Raw genomic sequence first — 22702 nt, forward strand, 5'->3', positions numbered from 1 at the left:
ACGCCCCGTGGCTCCGAGTGGGGTATGGTGCAGGGGTAGGGACACCCCTCTTCAAACTTTGCCAGCAGTGGCCCCAGCTGCACGCCTGCGAGCATGCGTTGAGGAGCAGTGGGAGGGTGATTTAGGCCAAAAGAATTAAGTTGCAAAAGGATGCTGGGTGCATTAAAATTTGCAATCCGTCACTGCCCAGGGGAAAAGGAGGTGGGTGGTGTGGAGATCTGTAGCAGCCCCTTCTCTTCCCCAAAGGGGGGACGGGCCAGGAGGCCGAGTCGGGGCACCAGGTAGACGCGGATTCGGGCCACCTGTCTCTTTAAGAAAGTTGCGCCCGCGCGCATAGGCGCGGCGCGTGGCCGGAGGGAGCCCTCGGAGCCGGGAGCGCTCGCGCCGGGTGCCTCCACCTGCTGGGACCGCTGGGGGTTGGGAGGGGGGAGTGGGCCGGGTGCGGGGCGTTTCGGGTCTGCGCGCCGCGCCCCCCTGTCCCGCGTGGAGGGTGAGTCGGCCCGGAGCGAGCGCGGCTGGGCCAGCGGCTGTGGTAGAGGCTGCGATGGTCGGGGTCCCGCGCGGCCAGCGGAGCGCAGCCGAGCCGTTGGGAGCCGCGGCCCGCCGGTGCGCCCGCGCTCCCGCCTTCCCCGCCGCCCGGCCCGCGCCGCCGGCTGCCCCGCCCCGCGCCCGCCGCGGGAAAGGTGGCGCGGACCGCGGGCGGCGGCGGGGTCGAGCGCGGACAAAGGTCTCCCCAGACGCCTTAGAAGTGGGGCTTGAGTTAGTTTGATCCCCCGAAAAAGCTTGCATTTTCGACTCCCTCCCTCTTGAGCCTCTATTGGAATAGTTTGAAATAACAACAGCAATAATAGTCACAGTCATCCTTTATTTGCTTATTTCTGCCGCCTCGTTTATCCTTCACACCATCCCCTTAGGGGAGAGGATGGTCCCCTTTTGGCACAGAGGGAAACTGGAGCTCTGGGAGGTAATGAGTGGACAAGGGCGCACGGGCAGAGTGGGGATTCGAACTAGGCCACGGCGACTCCACAGCCTCTGCCCCTGCGTGTGGATATTCGACTCAAATCTGCGCCTCTGGCCGAGTGAGGCCGGGCATCCAGTGCTTCTTGGGTTTCTCCAGGCTGTCCTCACGTTGTTTGTTTATCCCGTAGCGGGCAGGGGAACCGCGTCTCCGCACCTGTGGTTGGGAAGCCTTTCCGACCTACTGTTTACTTTCAAGAAGGAGCCGGGACTGCCTAGGCTGAGTGTACAGTACCTGGATTTCATTTTTCACTCAGGTGGGCTGTGACCTGGGCGTTGCTCCATGTCCCGAATGGTTTTCTTGTAGCACCTGGGCGCCCTTGCTCCTTTCTTCTCTGCCAGAAGTAAATAGATCAGCTTGCAGTCTCTAGGGGGGAAAATGTAATTTACAGATGTTAGTTAAGGTCATGGTCATGGTCATGAAACGTCTCAGTTTTCATCTCTCTGCGACCTGCATATATTGAAAATGTGTATTTTGACCGGTTCTAGTTTACGTTGTAGTAATGTAGTTCACTACGTCACTAATGTAGCAATGTAGTTTACATTGCTTTGAATGTCCCCGAATGACCTCCAATTAATTCAGAGGTTAAGTTGTAAGCATTCAAAGCATTTGGGTTTATTTCTGTTAATCCTTAATGGAGTTGTCAGTAAATAGTGTGGGAGGGGTGGGGGGTTGACGTGACAACCTCCTTTTGAAGTAACAGTCCTTTTCATCCAGGTATAATTTTATATCTTTAGAGTGGTTTGCAAAGAAAGTCTCCCTTCTGAAGCCTGGTGGAGTCAGTAAAGCTTTTAAAATAAAAGGCAGACAATCTGAGTTCTGTAGACTCATGCACTATGGAGAAAAAAGAGCAAAGACCTTTCACTAAAATAAAACATTTTTTAAAAATAGAGGTTCAGTTTGTCCTGGGCAGTCCTCAAAACCCCCTTGTTTTCCTTAGGAACTTGGCCTCTCTGCAGGGATTTTTGGTTAGCAACTGTATCATTTCCCTAAAGAGTTGAGCTTTTGAGTTCTTTGCTTCAGGGTTGGTTGGTGACGATATTGGCACTCAAACGCCTACTGTTAGAGTTATTCAGAAAACCCAGGTAACTTAGCAGAAATCCTTCTTTTGTTAGGTTAATGTATTTTCCCTTTTATAAATGTATGGTATTTCTCAAGCCTGCTGAATTATAAGAGTCACCTGGGGTGAAATTAGAACCATAAAAGGGAAGAGCTGGGGAATTCTTGTTTTGTACCAAGTCTCCGGCGATTCTCTGATTGAATAAATATGGGCGCCTGTACCAGGTGATCTTACTGAATTACATAAAGATGGCCAATACTACCCTTTTTTCTTTTTTAAATGAAAGAATGTGAAATTCACCTGTTTCCATGGCTCTATAGCACCTTATCATTTGCTTCTGGCTACGGAGAGCCTCAGATCGATTCTGATTTTGCAAATGGATCTGCTTCCCTGCTAGCAAGATTTCCAAAAGCCTCAACAGTTCCTCAGTCCTCTGGTTATAAAGGAAATGCAGAAAGGAGCAAAAACAATAGGTATATGGCTTTTCTGCTTGCTCTCCGGTTTGATGTAGCAGAGAATGTTCCAACTTGGGCTGGTTATTTCTGAAGTTTTGGGAGTTAAGCAGTAGATTAATTTGCCTGGTCTGTTCAGAGCTAGGGTGCCCAAGGCTATGTAAGAAATGTTTGTTTGGGATGTTGTTGATGAGCTTAAAACCAACTCAGTCATAACTGGGAAGACCAGTTCATAGGCAGTGTGTAGGAACTGTGCTGCTCTTGAAGGATTAAAAACTACTCACTCACTTAGCAAGTTTAAAGCAGGCTTTGTTTGACCAGAAAGCAGCTTGATATTATTACAGGCTATGACTCTTTCTTCTTTTTCCTAAGTTCTTGACTTTTGCTTTGCTTTTTCTAATTTTCCGGTAGTGAGGGGGCAAAGGGCGCATGGTCAGGAATATATGATTTGTAGCAATAAATAATCACTTCTCTTTCTCCCACCCTGATTCACTGGCTGGTGTAGTGAACCACAGGGCGTATCTTTGAAGCAGAAACGTCAAGGTGCTTTTTCACGAATGATTATACTAGAACAACCCGTCTAGGCCACAGCGCCCTGGACTGTGTCTGGCACGCAGGAGACTTACAGGCTTAAAAAAAATTTTTTTTTCTTGCTTTGTCAATTGCAAAATCTAGTCAGGTGGCATTTTCTCATAAGAAAGTTCTCAACAGAAAGCTTACCCAGTATTCACTCCCCAAGGTTGATGCTGCCTCTAAAAGGAACTTCTGATTCTGATTTCCTAAGATGTCGGTTCCATGGCGCTGTGAAGCCCCTGTTTGATGTCTAAACACAGTTTCTGCAGATGGGAGGACAGAATGGGTTTTTTCTGTGGGAGATCATGAAAGTACGCGGGCCGTTGATCTCTTTTGCTCTTGTTAGCATGACTGATACGTGTATTATGGTTCTTTGGGAGTGCGCCTGTAGAGGATAATGCCACTTATAATTGCTGGCATACGTCTTATTTAATAAAAGGATGCTAAACCCTTGGAGGTTTCCAGGAAGGGAGTACTCTAAGGTTTTTATATCTTGATGGTACCCTATTGCTTCCGCTAGTTCAATCACTGCCCTGTCCTACTCTTCAGAAAGGTGGTTGGTAGCTAATAAATTCAGCCTTTTATGGAGCGGGACCCTTGAATGTGCTCCAAGCAGGTTGTTGGAGCTTTGTCCTCCCCTTTATAATAACTTAATTTAGTTGTTGTTTTGGCAATGTCTAGGCATTCCTTTTATTAATTTTTTTTCTTTTGAGAATTTGAGTGTTGAAAGAATAAAACCCGGAGGCTTTTTTTTCTGCGATTTCCCCAAAGCCAAACTGAGATCACTGGGTTGTAGGTTCCAGGGCTTATTTTAACCCGGATAAGGAAAAACTTGCTAACACTAAGAGCAGTCCCAGGCTGGCCTGTCTCCTCTGATGGTAGAAAGTGCCCTTGACCCAGCTGCTGATGCAAAGGTTAAGAAGAGGTGAAGGGGGATTCACAAACCAGAGACAAGTCGGATTAGAGCTCTGAGGTTCACCCAGTGCCGAAATTCCATGGAGTTCTACACCTCACCCTAGAATGTCAGTGCCAAGTCCATGTACACAAGTAGCAATTTTTCTGTTGAACATGGACAAGCAAGTTTCTGTTGTTTTAACAAATTTAATTACAGCTAATCGTGATAATTCAGAGTAAAAAAAATAAAATGCTTTAAAAAAACCCTTAAAATCCGGTATCAATTTCAATGTATGTATCTGGGCAGTGACCCCATTGAAACTATTGGCCTGTTTTTCTATTTGGCTTCAGTTTAAAAACACAAAGACTTAAAAACAAAAACAAAAACCCAAAAACTTTAGAGACTAAAACAGGCTCCTAGAATAAAAATATTTTAAAAAGCTGGGTGATCTTGGCTACCTACATTGTTATAATGCTCCTTGATGTAACGCTCATTTATCCGGCCCTGAAAAACTGTGAGATACTTCTTGAATAAAAAAAGACATATCTAATGGTTTGGCGTAATCTTGACCTGAAGCATATTTTATTTTTGGAAAGTAAATAATCACAGACATCTTAACATGGCAATTCCATATGAATTAGAAGATTTAGAATCGCCCATTCCCTGCAGACTCTAAATGTGATGACAGCACCCTAGGAGGGGGACTTTGTAATGGCTCAGCTGTGAGGCCAACCCGGGTTCAAGTCTCAGTGCTGCCCCTCCCTTCTGAGTAGTTTTGGGGTGAGTTATTCCCGTAATTTTGTTTCCCCATTTTGAAAAAACAACACCCATCTGTCAGGGCTGTGTGAAGCTTGGAAATAGCACCTGATGTATAGGAGATGCTCAACCAATGACGGGCTTGTGTTTCCAGAATTCCTAAAGGTTCTTAATTGTTCTGTAGCTAGATTCTGCTGGAGCAAATAAGGAATCAACTGAGTCACTCTGGGAAGCTCTCAACCTTTCAAATCAATAGTCTGGATTTACTATAGTTCTCTCGTGCTCTGAAAGGTTGGACAGCCTTTTTCTGGCATCCAGGGAGACATGAGATTAGGCTCCCTCAAGATAATGCTGTTTTAGGTACGAAAAAAATATCCAAGATCGTTATCTCCTGCCCCAATCTGTACTTTTACCCAATCTAAGCCCTTTCTTTCATTTATCCACCAGGAATTCCCATTCAGCAATCAGCATGTGGGGAAGGCTCTTGCCTCTGAATTCTATAATTGATTTAATCTGGCCACTTTGCGTACTTTGTCGTGTGTGTATATGTATATTCTCATTGTATATTGCTGCAGCCTCAAGATCTATATTATGGGTGCGATAAATATACCATTCCACATCTAATCAGAGTCTACATTATTAGACAGAACTGTGACGATCGCTATTCTATATTCTGTTTTCTTTGTATGTCTTTTTCTATTGGTTTCTAGCAGGCATCCTTAACCAGGGGTCTGCAGGCCACACGCAGCCACACACAGGCTTTGTTTGGGTCATGGGCTTTCTTTTTAAAAACTTGAATTAGAAGCCAGCATTTTAAAATCCTTCAAGCTGTGATTTCCAGCTTTTCTTGAAAAATCTGAAAAGTTGGCCATGCTAGGCCCACAATCCCAGGGGGGAGCCCTCGGCTCGGATGGCTCAGACTGAATGCCGCTGCCGAACCCCCCACCCCCCCACCCCCGTTAGAGGGAGGGTCACGTGCTTTCCAGTTTGCCACAGGCTCCACTACTCCTTATCGCCCAACCCCAAGGCCAGGGTCTTTGCCATTGGTCTCTGACCATGTTTTTCTTGGATCTTTGTTTTCTTATGATAATGAAGACAAAAGTAAAATGGTTTTTGTGCCCGTGATGCTGTCAGAACCTCAGAAAGATGGTCAGTAGCTAATAAAAAAAAAAAATAAGGTATCCTTTCTGGAAAACTGATTCTGCATGATGATGTGCTAAGTGCTTTGTACATCTTTCTTGGTCCTCACAATGGTGTGTGTGTGGGGGGGTGCGATTGCACCCATATGAGACAGGAGGAAATAACTCTGATTTGGCTCACTTTAGCTATTCTACCTGACCGTGTCGGGGTTGGGGAAGAAGTGGTAGCGGGACCCCACCCTCCTACACTTCTGCCCTGAGTGGTTTCTAATGGGCAGGCCCTTTTAGGCATCTTTTTGAATGATGCATGGCTTGGGACAAGGCACATCCCACTGAGAGGGTTGTAGCTACACCCCAGGGAATTGCTGGTCACCACACAGGTCCCATAGGTGTCATACGTTTAGTTTATGGGGTAGATTATAACAAAAATGAAGTTGAGCGAACTTTGTAACTGCTGAAGTGGTTCCAGCATCTGGGCCATCTGATCCATAAAAGGGAAAATTTGAACCCACCCTAAAAAGTTCAGGAAAATAAAATTGCTGTATGCGTTTCAATCTAGTGGGAAGGCTTCATTCTTAGTAAAGTATGCAAAACTGTCTCAATGTTTGGTATCCTGGCTGTGGTTAGATTTTATTCCAAATAATATACTATTTTGGACAGTATATTTTGAAATTCGTAGCGTTAAAACTTTTGACTGGAGTAACACCTTTTGTGTAGCAAACCAAGACGTGAAAAAGAATATTCTCTGCACACTTCAAGCCAGCTCTTTTTAATATCACAGACTGGTTTTGGAGGCTCCTCATTTGTCTACAAAAAGCTTTTAACAGTTCTTTGCTCAATAGAGAATCCAAACTTGGATTTTTTACTGTAAGTTTCTTTTTTCTGCAAACACCAGACAACCCTGAGTGGTTTTTAAAGACTGCTCAGAGAATTCTCTTACTTTTATCACTACTGCACGTTCAGATCCTGTTCACCAGGAATAAAAAAGCAGTGTGTTCCCTTACTTAAAACCCCTTCCCAAGGTTCTGGGCTGGGTGGTTTTGTTTTTTTTTTCATACCTCTATTTGTGTCTAAAGAGAAGTGAATGTAAAACAGTAGCACACAAACTTTTTGCTTTTTATTGCAAGGTAACAATCCTGGCTGTTTGTTTTAGAAATGGTAATGTTGTATCATTGTAACAAATTATACTTAAAAATCATTTAGTGTGAAATTTCAGATTAATCCCATAGGGACAGGATATTAACAATCACCCAGCCCTTTGGAACATACAGATGGTGAATCTGGGATTTACAATAGGAACAATCGCTGATTACATGCATGGGTGTAACGGACAAAAAGACCTCCACAACTTCAGCCTGGAGAAATGCGGTGGAGGTCCTAGCGCCTGACTTGTTTGAGATGCTCAGTCCCTAAGGATGCCTGCGTTTCATCACCTAGCCTGTGCCATATTCTGCAGTGCCTTCTGTGTGTTCTGAAACCTACCAAGTGCCTATGCAGAAGCATCCTCTCAGTGTGCTTAGCTTTAACGCTTGTAAATTCCACGAGAATTCCTGTAAAGAGCAACTTCATAGTGGGACATGCAGTGGGAATTTGGCAGATGTGCCCAGCCCAGAGAGCTGGTTATCAAAACCAATACCTGCTATTCACTAATTGCGGGGAAGAAAGTCATCCTGTGCTGCATGGACTGGGGGCTAGGGAGGGGTCTCTGCTTCAGAAATTAATCTGCACCAGAAATGAAAAGGACTCCTAAAGATTGATACAATGCCCCTGATTTTGAAACTGTCGGTCCGCAGAGCCACAGACTGAAAACCCCTTGACATACTTAATGTTGAGAGTGAAAACGGCACCCTCGTACACAGTCTTGAATCCAGACCACGTTACAGTAAGTGAGTAGCCAGTGTGTTCTTGGGACTCTGAACTAGGTAAGTAAGCCTGTTTTCTTTTTAAACTATTTGTACTCTTAAAATAACTGTTCACAACAGTTTAAAATCGGAGCCTAGCCATTTCAGTGGTAATTAAGATTCATAGGCAATGTCTATATACAACCACATAAGTTCTCCCTCCAAATCTCTGGTTTGATTTCAGATGTAAAGGTGAGAAATAACTTTCCAATCAGGAGAATAAGTTGTCGCCGAAGAAAACCCAAAAGCCTGAATGCCTAAAAGAGCTTAAGGCAGTTCTCTTGGTTGTTTAGGATTTGTTTCTGAAAAGCAAAGCAAAACCTTATATCCAAATGGACTGTTTATCCTAAGTATTGTTTCCAAACACCGTTTTGTTACAGAGCTCAAAACAAAAGTACGAGTGAACACTGTGTATGTCTGACTCCAGGAATTATCTTGCTTTTAGGCATGTGCACCCCACACGGGTTTTATTGCTTTTCCTGAACCCAGGGATTTGTGACAGAGATGGGCCAGCTGAGTGATAATGACCATGTCCTCTATTGGACCAATTAATTACCCTCCCAGAAGGGTTTGGCAGCCCCATCTTGAGGGGACGCTTGTAAGCTTCTCAGGATTATTCTAGAGCCAGCGTGGCAACTGGCTCTTAGCTCAGCTCTGTTTCTCAGGTGCTGGGGTGGATAGGACCTTGTTCAGAATGATCAATGTGGCCTTTATTGTCATAAATATCAATGATATCAGTAACATTGAGGCAAGACTCATTCCTTGGAAAAAGCCTATCAGGTTTGAAACATGTTGAAGTATCAAGTGCAGGATACATAGTTGTTGATATACTGTTTAGAAAAGCAAGGGATGGCCAAAACAAACAGAAAAATTGGAGTATAACCTAAAGTGTAAAATAAATACCCATGAGCATGTACCGACATGAATGACTGAAAAAAAGCGATAAATGGGGGAGAAACGAGAAATATTCTTAACGGAAGGTCCCAAATAATGTATTTACATCCTCTCTCCTCCAGGAGGCGGATATTAATTCTCTCCCCTTTCCTCCCCCTTCCCCACTGGGCTGGTCTTAACGACTCACCTCCGAATAACAGTGTATAGAGAGGGAAAAATAGTGACGTTACAGGGGAGCAGCCTGGCCCATACAACCTTAACCAAGTGATAAAAGTTAATGTCAGTGATGTCATGTGGATCCCATGAGTCCCTGAGGGGATGGGATAGGATGCGACGAGATGCGCTTCACCTCTGGGGTATTCTTTCTAAATCTCTAACTTTTGCTCTACTGATGAGAACAGATAAACCCAAACTGAGGCACATTCTACAAAATACCTGACCCGTGCCCTTTAAACCTGTCATGGTCATGAAAAACGAAGAACAAGAAACTGTCCCAGCCCAGAAGGGACCGGGTAGGGGTGACGACTAAAGGCAGTGTGGTGTCCTGGGTTGGATCCTGGAGGAAGAAGAGGGCATTAGTGGAAAAAAACTGGTAACATCTGAATTAAGTCTGGAGTGCAGTTAATAGAAATGTCCCACATTTGGTTTCTTAGTTGCGACAGCGTACCATGATGATATGAAATAGTAATGGAGGAAACTAAGTGAGGAGCAGATGAGAGCTCTCTGTATCATCTTTGCAACTTTTCTGTAAGTTTAAAATCATTCCCAGTTTCTTTTAAATCAATTAAATGACACATCCATGTTCACAGCGTTATGGAAAAGAGTCAAGAGGTGGAAGCAACCCACGTGTCCACCAGTGGGTGAACGGATAAACAGAACTTAATGGTATTCAGCCTTAAAAAGGAAGGAAATTCTGACGCATGCTACAACATGGATGAACCTTGAAGACATTATACTAAGTGAAATAAACCATCACAAAAAGACAAACAGTGCATCTTTCCACTTATATGAGGTGCCTAGAAACAGTCGAATTCACAGAGACAGAAAGTAGAATTGTAGTTGCCATTTTATGTGTTTACTCCACAAATTTTATCTGTTTTACCATAATTTAATAGTTTTTGAAAAATCAAGAAAATAACAGTTGTACAAATTATGAAAAGCCTCGCTTACCATAAACAAGACTAGAGAAGGATTCTCAGCCTTGGTGTTAACATTTGGGCTTGTTGATTCTCCGCTTGGCGGTGTGGAGCTGTCCTGTGCTTTGTAGGATGTTTGGTCTACCCACTGGATGCCAGTGACATCCCACCCCCCACGATGAAACCAAAAATATCTCCAGTGATAAATGACTCCTGGGTTTCAGGGGCAAAGTTGCCCCTGGCTGAGGACCATTGGACTATTGTAAGACTGGGGAGGAAAGGAACAGATTGAAAAAAACAAAACCTTCACTGTCTCATATAGTAGTCAATAGCCACATGGGGCTGTTTAAAATGAATTAAAATTTAAATTTGTTGCTTGTTCATTAGCCACATCTCAAGTGCTGGATGGCTACCATATTGGGCAATGCAGACCCAGATCATCACGATCGTTATAGGAGGTTCTACTGACGGCACTGTTCTAGATGTTGAGTTTATTCACTGTATTGGTTTTCATCTGTTTGGTGTGTGTAGCTTCTAAGTCCTTTACAGGCTCTCCGTGCGTACGATGTTGATGGTGAACGATAGAGCAGACTCACCCTTAGCCACGCTGATAACTGTTAAGCAAGCTGCCCCTCGTTACCTGCTCAGAACTGTCCCAGTCAGGAGAAAACCAAGGGGGACAGAAGGCAAAATAACTTGAGCTGAGCTTACCCACCTGTCAATGATCATAGGACACAGCATGGTCTAAGAGCTCCTCATTGCCTCTCTTAAGTTAGGACAGAGCCCCCCATCAGCTGAAAACAATCCTTGTTAGCAGTCCCTCCCAATTCTGGCCATCTTGGTATCTTTCCCACCCAGCTGGGTCTAAGGAGCAAAGAAGCAGATGGAAGCCAAGGTCTCTTGGTCCCAAGGGCAGAGGGTAGAAGGAATGTGCATGTAGTTGGATGTTGTGGATTACGTCTTGCAAGCACATAGAAAGCACTCCTGGATTATCTACTGTAGGTCTACTCTCCTCTCTTAGACAAATAAAAACTAGCTGTTACTATTCAAACACACCTTTAGGTCTCAGAATCGGGAAATGCAGGCTTCCTCCTTCTTTTTTCCAAGACCTTCAGACAGGGTCTTCTGGTGAAAGGATAGCTCCCTAGGATCTGACACTTGGCAAGATCCTGGGTACAAGAGCAGTCCAGTTAGTTGCCTGTTTTTCTTTCCAAATAATCTGCCTTCCGGTTGTCCAGGACAGTGTGAAGCCATTCTTTTATGCTCTTATCTCATTCCTTGTTGGTGTTTTAAAATTCAGTTGTTAAATCACCAATACCTTGTTTATCCACCTGATTTCCTCTGGTCTGGAAAATAACAAGAAAGAATTGGGCTCCTTGTGGGAGAGGGGCCTGGAAAGGTGTAGGATGGGGTAAGGTGTCTGTAGAACACTTAACAGTAAAATACACTTAACAACACTGTGTTACACAGTTAAAAATTTAAGAGGGTAAAACGCATGTTAAATGTTCTTACCTCAATCAGTCAATCAACAGACACATGTTATATGCCACTAAAAAGAATGAGATGTATCCAAAACTTTTTTTTAGCTTTTTTGAGGTATAATTGCCAATTGTAAGATTTAAAGGGTACAACGTGATGGTTTGATAAACATAGACGTTGTGAAAGGATTTCCCCCCATCAAGGTAATTAACAAATCGCCTCACATACTTACCTTTTTTTGTCTGTGAAAACATTTAAGATCTGCTTTCAGCAAATTTTAATTATATAAGACAGTGTTATCAGCTATAGTCGCCATGTTTTTCATTAGATCTTCAGACTGTTCATTTTGTAGCTGAAAATGTGTACCCTTTACCAACCTCACCCTATTAACCCCAGTCCCCAACCCCCGGCAACCACTTTTCACTCTGTTTCTTTGAGTTTGTCTTTTTATTTTTTTTTTTAAGATTTCACATGTAAGTGATACTATGCAGTATTTGTCTTTCTCTGTCTGGCATCCTTCACTTCACATAGTGTCCTCTAGCTTTATCCATGATGTCGAAAATGGCAGGATTTCCTTCTGAGGCTGAATAATATTCCATTGTGTATATATACCACGCTGAGTTTATCCATTCATCTGTCAACAGACATTTGGGTTGTTTCCATACCTTGGCTGTTGTGAATAATGCTGCAATAAACAAGGGGGTGCAGATATCTCAACAAGAGAGTGATTTCGTTTCCTTCAGATATATCACCAGAAGTGGGATTGCTGGGTCATACAGTTCTATTTTTAATTTCTTGAGGAATCTCCATACTGTTTTCCCTAGTGTCTGTATCAGTTTACATTCCCACAAACAGTGCACAAGGGTTCCCTTTTCCACACATTCTTGCCAGCATTTGTTATCTTTTGTCTTTTTGATGAGAGCTATTCTAACAAGTGTGAGATGATACCTCATCATGGTTTTGATTTGCATTTCCCTGATGATTAATGATGTTGAGCATCTTTTCATGTACCTGTTGGCCATCTGTGTGTCTTCCTTGGAAAAATGTCTATTCAGGTCTTTTGCCCACTTTTTAATTGGGGTTTTTGTTTTTTGCTGTGAGTTGTATGAGTTCCTTGCATATGCTGGATATTAAACCCTTATCAGATAGGAGGTTTGCAAATATTTTCTCCCATTCTGTAAGTTGCCTTTTCATTTTCTTGCTAGGTTTCTTTGCTGTGCAGAAGCTTTTTAGTTTGTTTCACTCCCACTTATTTTTGCTTTTGCTGCTTTGCTTTTTGGTATCAAATCTAAAACATCATTGCCAAGACCAGTGTCAAGGAGTTTATCCCCTATGTTTTCTTTGAGGAGTTTTACAGTTTTAGGTCTTATGTTTAAGTTAATCCATACTGACTTGATTTTTTTTTTTTGTTTGGTGTAATATAGGAGTCTAGTTTCATTCTTTTGCACATGGCTGTCTAATTTTCCCAGCACCATTTATTGAAGAGATTGTCATTTCCCCACTGTATATTCCTGGTGCCTTTGTTATAAATTAATTGACCATATACGTATGGGTTTATTTGCGGGCTCTCTATTTGTTCCATTGATCTGTGTGTCTGTTTTAATGCCGATACCACACGTTTTGACCACTATGACTTTGTAATATAGTTTGACATCAGGAAGCATGATGCCTCCAGCTTTGCTTGTCTTTCTCAATATTATTTTGGCTATGAGAGTCTTTTGTGGTTCTGTACAAATTTCAGGATTTTTTTTTCTATCCCTATAAAAAATTTTTTTAAAAAAGTTGGAATTTTGATAGGAATTTTGCATTGCATCTGTAGTTTGCTTTGAGTAGTACAGACATTTTAACAATATTAATTCTTCCAATCCATGAACATGAAATATCTTTCCATTTATTTGTGTGTATAATTTATTTCAATGTGTTGTAGTTTTCATTGTACAGATCTTTCACCTACTTGGTTACATTTATTCCTGAGCATTTTATTATTTTTGATGCTATTGTAAATAGGCTCATTTCCCTAATTTCTCTATCTGATAGTTCATTGTTGCAAAACACTTTAATGGAGAATAGTTTTAAAACTTTGAAAGATCCAGAAACAAGATGAGAATAAATGGAGAGAGAGACAATTTTTCATCCATGAGATAATTTATTTATGGTGGTAAAATAAGTAAAATTTACCATCTTTTTTTTTTTTTTTTTTTCCGCGGTACGTGGGCCTCTCCCATTGTGGAGCACAGGCTCTGGACGCGCTAGCTCAGCGGCCATGGCTCACGGGTCCAGCCGCTCCGCGGCATGTGGGATCTTCCCGGACCGGGGCACAAACCTGTGTCCTCTGCATCGGCAGGCGGACTCTCAACCACTGCGCCACCAGGGAAGCCCAAAATTTACCATCTTAACCATTTTTAAGTGTACAGTTCTGTAGCATTAAGTACATTTACATTGTTGTATAACTATCACCACCATTCATCTCCAGAATTCTTTTCATCTTCCCCAGCTGAAACTCTGTACCCATCAGACATTAACTGCCTTCAGTCTCTGGCCACAAGCATTCTTCTCTCTCTCTCTCTATGAATCTGACTCTACTCTATGCCTCATTTGTGCTTTTGTATCTGGCTTATTTCACTTAGTGTAATGTCTTTCAGTTTTAGCCATGTTGCAGCGTGTGTCAGCGTTTTCTTCCTTTTTAAGGCTGAGTAATCATCTTCTGTCTGTGTGTGTGGGTAGACACACCACATTCTTGTTTATCCATTCATTCATCAATAAACATTTAGATAGCTTCCACCTTCTGGCTGTTTTGAAAAATGCTGCTAGGATCGTGGGTGTGCAAATATCTGATTGAGTCCTTGCTTTGAATTCTTCGGGATATATACCCAGAATTGGAACTGCTGGATTGTATGATAATTCTATTTTTAATATTTTGTGGCACTTCCATACTGTTTGCCATAGCAGTTGTACCATTTTACAGTCCTACCAGCAGTGCACGAAGGTTCCAGTTTCTCCACATCTTCACCAACATTGGTTATTTTGTGTGTTTTTTAAAAACATTATAACCATCCTAATGGGTGTGAAGTGATATCTCATTGTATTTTGATTTGCATTTCCCTAATGATTTGGAGGTGATAATTTAGCATTGTAAATATGTCAGTTCTCCTTAATTAAACCATTTGATAAAATTCCAATCAATTATTAATCCACACTCTTAAGGCATAATGAAAGCACACATGAACAGTGAAGAAGAATAGAGACCCAGAAATGCACTCATGCATGTGAGAAAAGTTTCTCTGACTGGCTCATAAAGGTGAAACTGACTAGCTAATAAACATTTGTGGTTAATCATTCTCTCTAACTTCACAAATAATCAGTAATACAAAGTAAACTGCAATGGAATACCACTTTATACCCGTGAGACTGGCAAAGACTGGAAAGCCTGAAAGTGCCAAGGAAAGGCTATGATACAGAGAACCAGGAGCCATAATGCACTATTGAAGGAAGGACAGACTGACTTCTACGATCATTCTAGAAAAGGGTTTTGCAGAATGCAATGCAATTATGTTCTTATGTGCCTTATGACCCAGTAGTCTCACTCCTGGGCATACACTCCCGAGAGGACTTGAGTGTATGTTCAAAAGAGAACACATCTGAGATGTTCATCACGCTGGATTTTGAGGGAGTGGTGAGCTGGAAATGACCTAAGTATCTATCATTAGGGAAATGGATGGGTTGAACAGGGCGGATCTATACCTGGAATACTGTACAGCAATGAAAAGCAGAGAACCAGATGTGTTTTTAAAATGTTTCGTGATGCGTTGAAAGACCTATACATAAATTGGATCTTCCTTCTTTAAAAGATTTCTTGAAAGCCTCTCCCAGGCACTCCCACTTGTAGCTCTTTGGCTAAATATGGGCCATGTTGCCTCCCCTAGCTGCAAGGGAGCCTGGAAAACCCAGCATTTTACATTTCCATCCTGTCAGATAGGAGGCAAGGGAGGAAGGAGCTCTGATTGGTCTTTGGTGCACAGTGTCTGCCATGCATTCTGAAATACTCAGACAGAATCCTGAGTATTTTATTTTAACCGGGAGATCTTATCAAAAGGCAGATTCTGATTCAGTAAGTCTGGGATGGGGCCTGAGATGGTACAGTTCTAAGCCCTCCCAGATGATGCTGAGGCTGCTAGTTCCTGGACCTTATGTAACAAGGTTCTAGAAGGTCTTCTGCTTTTGAGAGTTCCGCAGGCCTGGGTGTCATCAAGGTGTCAACAGGGGATGGAAAGAAATGGCTAGTCTTGGGATTTGGTCCATGGAGGTCAGTCAAGAGAGTATATGCCTCATTGTTTTGTTTACTACTGGGGAATAAAAAACCACCCCAAATTTTGTGGCATAAACAACCATGCTTTTATTATGCTCACTAATCCTGTGGGTGATGAATTCCAGTAGGGAACAGTGGGATGGGCTTGTCTTTGCTCCTTGATATCCGGGTCCTCATCTGGGAAGACTGGAAGGCTGGGATGGGAGTGATTTGATAGCTGGGCTCAAGCTATCTGAAAGCTTGTTCACTCTCGCATCTGGCACCTGGCTGGGGAGACTGGAGGATGAGAGCTGCCAACCAGAAGGGCTGCAGGTGGCCTCTCCACATAGCTGGGCTTCCACACAACGTGGCAGCCTCAGGGCAGCCGGGCTGCTCTGATGACAGTTGTGTCTTTGAAGCCACACAGTGTCCTTTCTGCCACATTCTGTTGGTTACAAGTGAGTCACAAGCCCACCTAGATTCAAGGGAGGAATTAAACTCTACCTTTTGATGGAGGAATGGAAAGATCTAGAAGAACAGGTGGAATGGGCAATACGCTTGTGACCATCTTTGGAAAAATCCCATCTGCCAAACTTATTTTTAAAACTTTTTTCCTCTTTATGATTAAGATATTTTGCAAAATACACCATTTCAATATGTCTCTTATATAGGTGTTAACGTTGTCATTTTGTTAGAGTTTAAAATCTTGCTCAGGGAACCAGGGGTGAAGACGGTGGATTCACACTGAATCTTTCCAAATGGACCATCCTGAGAGTGGCTTAGTTCTCTCTTCTTTAAGGCTTACACAAGACCTTTGCATCCTTGATGACTATTTTTCATTACAGGGTAAACCCTCTGTCTAGAAAACATTTCTGTGCTGAGGTCCTCTCAGCTCGCAGCCACCTTTGCCAGAAGAGGGTAATCAGATACCTTGGGCACAACCTGCTTGCCTGTCTGTACCTGTGCAGGTGATCTCTTTCACCTGGTGAGTGGTCCCATTATTGTCCCGGTTGCCCAGGGCCCCAGCAGTTTGTATGTTTCTGAATTACTTCCTGCTGCAGCCCTGTCCCTCTACTTCAATCCCATCACACCATCTTGGTCTCTCTTCTCCCAGTCCCAGACTAATAAGTGTAGTTGACAGAAATGGTAATTTCATTTCTTAGTTGTGATAAACCTGCCAGGTTATATAAGATGTTAACATTAAGGGAGACTAGGCGAACGTTATATAAGAATTCCCTGTACTGTCTCTGCAACTTTACTACAAGTCTACAATTATTCCAGATAAGAAGGGCGAATGTGTGTGTACACATATACACGCATGCATAAACACACATACGTGAAGTCAGCCACACTTCCGTTCCAGTATTTTTTTAAACAATCAGTTAAAGGTTACGGTCATTATTTTGAAGTTTTTAATATCAATAGTCACCCTGTTTGGCTAACAATGTAGATCTGAATGTGGTGGGGTGTAAGTGGCCGATGAATGAACGATTTGTGGTGTTATTCCTACTTCCTTATTTAATAACTGGATTCGTAAGGGCTTCTTAAGCCTGAGTGACCCATGTTTTGTTGCCAGACCTATCCCAATGACCCCGACCAAGACCCCTGTCCCAATTCGTCTATCAGAGAAAAATGAATCTATTTCAGGAACTATCACTCCTTATTATCTCTAATTGGGTCTGGCGGCTGGAGACAAGCCTCATTATTTTTAATTGGGGCCCATCGTTCTAGAACAAAACGCCACCCAGTTGCATGCAGATCATGCCTGGATATTTTCTTGCAAGTTCAAAGTGAAATTGCATCGTGGGATTTCTAGGAAATCACACTATTTTTATCCCTTTGTTTCACCTGGCTTTATAGTTGTAGCCTTGGGTTGTTAAACCAAAAATAATCATTGGATTGGGACTGTCTCTGTTTACGTCAGAGGGTTGGTTTTTTGTTTTTGTTGTTGTTGTTGTTTTTGAATATGGGTAGCAGTAGAAGTTTTTCTTTCAAAATTAATGCATATTATAATACTGGACATAATTTGACAGACTGCTCACTTAAGTATCATTTAAATGCTGCTTTTGGGCATGGCATTATGCCATGGATAAATTTTCCTGGTTGCAAGGGACTCTTTTTTGTTAATTATTCTAATTTACTCTAAAATAATCCTTCACGTATCATACGCTTTAGTGTTTCATCATTATTATCCTGTTACTAAACCGTCCGTCAGCGTCTGAAGTAGGAAATCCATTTTAGAAAGTTTGCAGGAGTCTGTCTCCTGTTGATTTTCAGAGCTTTCGGTTGTCCCACCTTTCATATTTTAACAATCCAAGATGGCAAATAATTCCTTCTTGAGCTCACCTGACTTCAGAAGGCCTTTTGAGGAATGGTTTCCACAGGAGGCAGAAGTTCTGAGATCCAGCCTGGGTCATCTCTCTTGAGAGAGCTCATGCCCACACAGGGTGAGGGTCTCTGAAGTCCCCAGACGCCTGGCCAAACATTCAGACACAACGTCTGGGCCCTCCTCAGAGCCAAGAGCTTCTTGGGAAGAAGGGAGACCACCCTGGAAGGAAAATTGTTAGGAGCAGCTTTTATGTGCTTCGCCTCCTCAGGAGAACTTTTTAGACCTTTCAGAAAAGAGAAAAGGGTCGGGACAGGTCTTCCATGTGATGGGAAATGATGGGTACGGCAGGGGCCAATTCCTTCAGTCCCCCCGCAATGATTTGTCCCTCCTGCTCTCAGTTGTAGAGTGTAACTCCTTTTTCAAAGCTGAAGATTTGTTGCTTTTGTTTAATAGTGTAGTTCTGTAGCAGACACACAACCTAACCCGATAAGGATTTTCTGCCACCCTCTCGTGTTTGAGATTCCTTCTGAAATCTCTTTTTGTCTCCAGTAGACACATCAGAATTGGCGCTATGTCTTTTGATGGCAGATTCACCATATAAAGTAGAGGGATTTGTCACAGATCTTCCTGTTTTCGTTCTGTGGACACTCAATGAATATTTACTGATAAAGAAGAAAATGAAGAAACAACAGATGGGCAGTCAATAACTTCTACAAGCATAGGCACTGTTTTCCCCCAATGCACGTAGAACACGTTTATGGCTCCGAAAATTAGCACCACGTGCCTCTTGACTGGGGAAATTTGCCCCCTTGCAGAAAGGAAAAAATAGAACCCTGTGGTCTCTAATTTATGGGAAAACACTTGCTCAAATTGTGATAAAACTGTTCATTGAGAACATTGTCTAGACCTTACATCTGCTGATTTCGGTCCCAACACCTCTCAATTCACTTTTTAGAAGATTGGGTGTGAGGTGTTTGGCCATATTTCTCCCTGAGTAGGGGACCCGTTCACCATTTCCCCAAAAAGCTCGGTGGGAGGGATGCCAGGCTCGCCGCCCCCATATGAGAGCCCCAGGGTCTAATTCCCTGACAAGGCTCACTCCCCAGGCTAGTGTGTGTTTTACATCTTTTCAACTTCATTTTCATAGCACATTTGAAAGCTCAGTTACAATAATCGCGTGGCTCTTAAGAGATCATTTCAAGCTATTACTAACCCAAGTTGCTCTGACATTTTGGTTTTGTCACACTTCATAAAGCAAACATTTTGAAGGTACAATAGAGAAAATGCGGAATAGAGAAGAACCAGGTACTATAGCTGACTTTCTGGCTTTGTGACTCTGGGTAAGTTATTTATCTCCTCTGTGCCTCGTTTCCTCAACTTGAGAACAGGAACAATAACAGTATCTATCTTGTAGGTTATTGTAGGGCGTAAATGATTAAAAATGTATAAAACACTTAGAACAATACTGGCCACAGAATAAGTACTGTGTCAGGATTTGCTACTATTACCAAAGAGCTGCAAGATTTTCATGGACCTTAGTCGTTTTTAAGCCAGCTCCCAAGTTTAGGTGGTACCTAAATGCCTTAGCTACTCTACATCTATCCTGCCATCTCTAATGACCCACTTGCCCATTTGCTTATCCATCACCTTCTCCTTCTTATTTATTCATTTCCTAGTTTTCTCTCCCTCTCTGTAGGCAGCAGTCTCCTCTGATGTTCTTTCACTTATAACCTTTGCCTATTCAGTCTAGTCACTGCCGACTTATTCTTTTTCTTGAGATGAACTGAGACAGCAACCAGAAGCACACAGCTATACATGATTGTGGCTGACATGAGTCGCAGTCCTACTGTGTGTGAAGGCCACCCTCATACCAACCCTGGGAAGTAGCTATCACTATCTACATTTTCACAGATGAGAAAATAAGGCTCAGGAAAATCAAGCAATTAGGAAAGCTAAGATTAGATCTGCTGAAAATGCCGGCTGAAGCTACTACATTTTTTTACCGCCTAAAGCTGCCTCCTACTTTTTTAGCAGGATATTTTCTTGGCCATGTATCTAGAAGCCTCTGTTTCATTTTATAGACATTTCCCCCCTCTTCTTATATTTAGCATTCTTATGCTGTGGTTAATTTTTCTTCCCTGTTTGTTGTTGTTGTTTTTAATACCATCTTTATTATCATTTGAAAACCATAAAATTTACCTGTTTAAAGCGTACGGTTCAGTGAGTTTTAGTATATTCACAAAGTTGTGCAAGAATCACCATGATTCCAGAACATTTTTGTCACGTCACAAAGAAACTCCATACCCATTAGCAGTTGCTGCTCTTTTCCTTCTCCCCTTAGTCCCTAGCAAACACGAATCTACTTTCTGTCTATGGATTTGCCTACTCTGGACACTTCATATAGATAGAATCATACAATATATGGCCTTTTGTGTCTGACGTATTTCATTTAGCAATGTGTCAAAAATGTATCCATCTTACAGTATGTGTCAGAACTTCATTCTTTTTATTTTTTTGGCCATGCAGCACGGATTGTGGAATCTTAGTTCCTGGACCAGGGATTGAAAAGTGCCAAGGCAGTGAAAGTGCCAAGTCGTAGAGTCCTAACCACTGGACTGCCAGGGAACTCCCTCATTCTTCTTTAAAGCTGGATAATATGACATTGTAGGGATATACCACATTAGTCTATTCATTTATCAGTCAACGGACATTTTGTTTTTTTTTTTTCATGCTATATAACTTAGTCCACAATTTCTTTTGAAGAAAGAAAAGAAATGGTCTTTTTGAGGTTGACTGGGTTAGGAGACTTTGTGGCAAATGAAATTATTTCTTATAGAATTATGTATACATTTCATCCCCTTTTCAACAGTATTGTACAGAATTGCTCTTTTCAGTAGCGTAAAGGGAATCAAAGAGAAATAAACCTAACAGATACATAATCTCACCAGTATTCTGCAATATTTTTTTCTGTTCACGTCTGATTTTTTTTTTTTTTTTTAAATCAATGAACTTTGAATCTCAGCAGGTCTGGAACTAGGATGAGGCAAGGGTGTAAAATTTAAATGGTTGCCAAAAAAACCTCAATAGTCAAGATAAACAATGTTTTTAAAAAATCAAAATTAATGTAAAAAAATCCATGATGAGTAAAATATCAAAAATGTAAATAAAGACAGGATCAGTATCTCTGACATATCATACTTCTCACACAGTATGACTAGGTTCTTTTTGGTAATATCCTACTTAATCATACCTTAATCATACCTTAGGTTTAGAGAATTTTGAGTCTATAAAGTGCTATCTTGAGACTACTTCTGTGCCTGGTACCACACTGGTTACTGTGAAGGGCAGGATGCAAGCAAGAACATTTGGATAAGAAGTAAGTTTCAGATATAATTTTGCATGTTGGGATTGGGTGGGAAGGAGGAGGAGCTTTTTGGGTTTTTTGTTTTGTTTTGCCAACAAAGAAAAGTACAAAGAAAGTTAAATAGTTAAAATAATTTGGATGTAATGTTGTGATTTATAAGAAATATATATTTGGTCTTTGTCTATAGTTGCTGGCTCACAGCTTCCCAAACTCTTGGAAGTTTCTAAGTGTTACAAGTGATAAAAGGCATCTTTTGTTATGTTAATGAGGTGGCTTTTGGGATGCACTGGAGGATGGGGGCTGGTTGCCAGGAGACCAGGGCTCGCCCCCCACCCCAAAACCTCTTCCCTCTCTGGGGAGGGAAGAGGGGCTGGAAATTGAATCAGTCTCCAATGGCCAATGATTTAATCAATTGTTGACTTGGGGAAAAAAGGCACAACGGAAAAGCTGTGGGTTGAGTTTATTCAGTATCTTACTGAGGACTATAGCCTGGGAGAGAGCCTCTCAGCTCTGAGGAACTGTTCCAAAGAGGTAAGGGGGGAGGACAGTGTATGTGTGATTTTGGTGAAAGGTACTGAAACCAAGCCCACATCTCAGTAGAAGTTTTCTGCTGGTCACAAGGAATTGATATCTTGGTTAATGGTCTTAGTGCTTTTCTAAGTATGGGAAGATATAAGAATCCAGGATCATAAAATTTTCTCCTGAAAATATCTAACTATCTGAAGGTCTATTTTGCCAGTTTTCCCAGTGTGCAGAGTGCCTCATTCCTGATCTCTGCCCTGAATTCCTTTCAGGGTGTGTTGAAGGCCATTGACTACAGGGGCTCATGACTTAATTCTTGTAGAACTGGGAGGCGAGCAACCTTCCTTAGCTGGCACAACCATGCCAGTGTAATGAAGCCTCCATAGAAACCCCAAAAGGACGGGAGTCAGAGATCTTCCAGGTTGGTGAGCACGTGGAGATTCTGGGACAGTGGTGAGCACAGGACATGGGAATTCCATGCCCCTTCCCACATACCTTGCCCTGTGCATCACTTCCGTCTGGCTGTCCCTGAGTTACATTCTTTTATAATAAACAAGTGATCTAGTAAGTAATAGGTTTCTCAGAGTTCTGTGAGCCACTCTAGCAAGTTAACTGAACCTCAGGAGGGGATTATGGGAACCTCTGGTTTATAGCCAGTAGGCCACAAGTGCAGGTAACAACCTGGACTTGGGGTTGGCATCACAAGTGGGGTGGGGGTGGGGGGATGAACCCTTAACCTGTGGAATTTGGGTATAGTGTCAGCATCAACGAATTGTAGGACACACAGGGGGTGTCCTGAGAATTGCTTGTCGTACAATATGTGTGGGGAACTTCACCCCCCAAAATTGGAATTCAGTAACCAGAACACTAAAAGGGTCTTGAGGAATTTCTTTAGGAAT

General features: G+C 42.3%; 1 protein-coding gene across 6 annotated transcripts in view; it reads left to right on the forward strand.

The window, feature by feature from the left end:
* Positions 1–22702, forward strand: part of MYO1H (myosin IH) — a 141986-nt gene that overhangs the window by 28746 nt on the left and 90538 nt on the right. The window contains exons 1-2 of one of the 6 annotated variants that reach the window (XM_079942186.1): positions 21244–21293; positions 22076–22224. The exons of the other annotated variants lie outside the window; for them this stretch is intronic. The gene's annotated coding sequence lies outside the window, so the exon portion shown is untranslated. Of the gene's footprint in view, positions 1–21243; positions 21294–22075; positions 22225–22702 lie in introns of those variants that run through there. 6 annotated transcript variants of the gene reach the window in all.

Source organism: Stenella coeruleoalba, assembly GCF_951394435.1.
Source record: "Stenella coeruleoalba genome assembly, chromosome: 14".
NCBI lineage: Eukaryota > Metazoa > Chordata > Mammalia > Artiodactyla > Delphinidae > Stenella > Stenella coeruleoalba.